The 3,365-nt window shown below is 38.2% G+C and overlaps 1 non-coding gene across 1 annotated transcript; it reads right to left on the bottom strand.

Annotated features, from left to right (window-relative positions):
* Positions 1–881: 881 nt before the first annotated feature.
* Positions 882–953, bottom strand: Trnap-agg (transfer RNA proline (anticodon AGG)). The gene has a single exon. It is a non-coding gene; the product is annotated as a tRNA-Pro (tRNA).
* Between the last annotated feature and the right edge of the window lie 2,412 nt (positions 954–3,365).

Raw genomic sequence — 3,365 nt, forward strand, 5'->3', positions numbered from 1 at the left:
CACCTCCTCGGGTCCCCTGTCCTCTCCTCCCTTTAATTAAAGACCAGGTAAATATACCATACCAGAGGCCTCAATTACCTCTATATCGTGACCTTTAGTACTTCGGCCGAAACGTGTCGGCAACATTTTAGTCAGTCATTTTATTAATTAGCTACTAGACGGCCGTGAAAGTACGGCCAGTCGATCAAACTTAATTGTTTGCGTTACGTTTACGTTTTCTCGTCGAAGGAAGTTATTCCGTCTTTGTGTGTTAACTGATTATGGAACTAATGTGTTTTGATGACTAGCGCTGTGTTACCGGTACTTATTATAACTATTGTAGTTATGTTATGTGAAACTAACTTTGATTGAATAAATTATTTCTATTAGATTAATGTACCGTCTTTATGTTAGTTTTCCTTTGTGCATTCAATGACGTAGGTATTCTGGACGCTACCAATAATATCGCTTGTAATGTTTGGTAAACTAACTGTTTGAGTTTCACGTCACGAAATCACTCCGTAACTCGAAAAGAAAGATAAATTATAAAAATCAAGTGAATCCGAATGTTCTCTCACAATACAACACGTAGGATTTGACACCCCCAACACACCCCGCACCCCCGACACCCCCAACACACCCCGCACCCCCGACACCCCCAACATCACACACTTCCTGTTGATTCGCGACTGAATGTCTACCAAAGTATAGTTATATGATTCAACCCATATCGTTCCAGAAATCAGCATCTATGAAGAAAAAATCTTGAATGACCCTCATTATAGCGAAAGATCGGCCCGGAAGTACGCCGAACATCGACAAATAACAGGAAATGATAGCAAATATGATTTGGTATTTATTAGAAAATGTTGAAAAAAATATTTGGAATTACAAAAAGAATTGGGCTCGTCCGGGATTTGAACCCGGGACCTCTCGCACCCTAAGCGAAAATCATACCCCTAGACCAACGAGCCAGCTGTCAGAAAGCTCGAAATAGTTAGTCCAATGCTGAGACATAGTGACGTATGCATCACCTTTCACTAGTAGTTGACTATAGCTACTGTAGATGTGGGTCACACACACTCATCAACTTTATTACCGTGTTGATACATTCCTTCGAGCAAGAACTGACTCCGCGCATATTCACAATGTCATAGTAATTGGAACAAGAACGCGTGTGATTTTGTCGGCGTATTATAAATGTTGCTGTAATAAAATGATAATAGATTACTATATTGATAATCACGAGTATATTTTTGTGTACATATTGAAGATTTTGGATAGCCACAATGTTAAATATTTATGATTTTTAAACATTTAATCTTGGTCTTGGGCATTTTCTTGTTATTTCTTGTATTGCTGCTGTATTCTGATTCAGTAATTTAGAATTCTAGCATTAAGATTAGATTAAATTTAAAAATCTTTATTGTGTGCCATGAAGACACACAGGAAAAACATTATTACATTTTCTGAGTATAAAGTCAAAGTCTTGATGTCCCTGAGATTATTATACTATAAGATTTCTTTTAACCTAAATTAATCGCAGTAGGTACCATCACGAACTATATTAAAAAGTAAGTACCTAAGGTTTGTTTATCTTTAATTTTTATTAGTTTATCATCCAATTGTCAATAAACTTAGTACTTAATCTCCACGAAGACCAAGTAATCCCCAACAATTACAATTATCACGGAACGCCAATCCGCAAGTAATCGTTATCAGAGTTATTGAGTAACAGATAAGGTGGCTGGTAATTTGATCGTCCCTATTACCGCTAAGGGTGTCGCCTAAGCCCCCAATCCACATTACCGCGCGACAATCCACTTGATAGCGAGATGGTGAAGATAAGACTGTGACGTAGGTAATGTGTGAATGAATCGAAGACAGTGTGTCACCTGCTTTATCTGGTAGTAGGAATTTGAAGGAGTTTAAGGGGTAATTGATGATACTTAATTAATAGTGATAGAATGAAGTAGTAAGTGCTTACGTAGCTTAATGAATTCTTAAGTAAAAAAAGAGTGCTGTGTTCGATAGTAAGGAAACCATCCATAGCACGCATCTTTCCATATAAAAACAGAGCTTAGCTGAGTCCATTTCCACCAATGCTAAGCATCCAACCACCGTTCACACGCATCCACATCAACGTAGCATAGTAGGTACATTTCTGGTGGAAAACCCTACTACAATTCTCCCTAAGATCTGACGACACGTGTGGGTAAGTGGCACATACTATAAACAACATTATGAGTAATTTAATATATTGCTTTCGACAAAATTAAAGATGAAAGAAACACAATCACATTACCAGGACAACATTATCCATATTGAATAAGAAGCCAGCACAGCATTAGCTGTAGGCAGTACTTACACAGCTACTCAAACATTATTTAAATTGATACAATTTTGTAAAATATTAAGGAAGTGTTCTCCAAGGGTGCTTGGCAACAGTCCCCCGCCCCAGTAATTATGAGACGCGAATTATCATAATGTGATTATGTTCTCAATGGACTCCAGACTCCAGACGACAGCGGGTTGTTGTTCCAGTCCAGTTAAGTCCTAGTATTGTAGGTACGTAGTACGTAGAAATAACTTACTATGTAACAGTGAGGTACATAATATTATAATGGATTTCTAAAAACAAAGAAGTCAGCAAATCTTTTTCTGCAAGTCTAGAAAAATAATAAAATAAATATCGTCGCGTCTTTTACCCCGAAAGGGAATTCAGAGGTGCGCATTATATCACGTAATGCCACTGTACAATGTGTACCCACTTTTCACAATTTATTTTCCAATAAGGGGTGAGCCTATTGCTATAAACTGGGCACATTATCAGACACCGTGTTACTACTGAGAAATATGTGAAAAACCGAAAATAACCGAGCAATTCTTTGCCCGACGTAGGAATTGAACCTGAGACCCCTTGCCCGGCAGTCGCACTTGCGACCACTTGGCCAACGAGATAGGCAAGTCTAGATAAATCAGAAAATTATCACAATAATAAATTGATGGAACTGGTGAACATTCCAATATTGAATAGAATCTCCAAGTAAGAACATAAAACGGTGCTGTAGCAACTACTCGCACAATACGAGTACAGAGTACAGACGGACGATCAAAGTGTAGAGTGGCCGATCACATCGGAGACAATGGCTAGTTGGCCACAGTTTGACCCAATAACTGCGCTCCGATTGTACGTAATGCCATTTAACAAACTGCTCCCACCGCTCAATCAATATTGTGAAACACCATGGCGGCTGCTAAACCAGCTACTGATTTGTGTTATGTCTAAGGTAGGAGAATAATGCACGTGTGAACATTATAGTATTATACTGTGTCTACATAATAAACTAGATATAGGTCGTAAATGGACAAGGATAAGGTTTTAG

Source organism: Spodoptera frugiperda, chromosome 6 (assembly GCF_023101765.2).
Source record: "Spodoptera frugiperda isolate SF20-4 chromosome 6, AGI-APGP_CSIRO_Sfru_2.0, whole genome shotgun sequence".
In the NCBI taxonomy this organism is placed as follows: Eukaryota; Metazoa; Arthropoda; class Insecta; order Lepidoptera; family Noctuidae; genus Spodoptera; species Spodoptera frugiperda.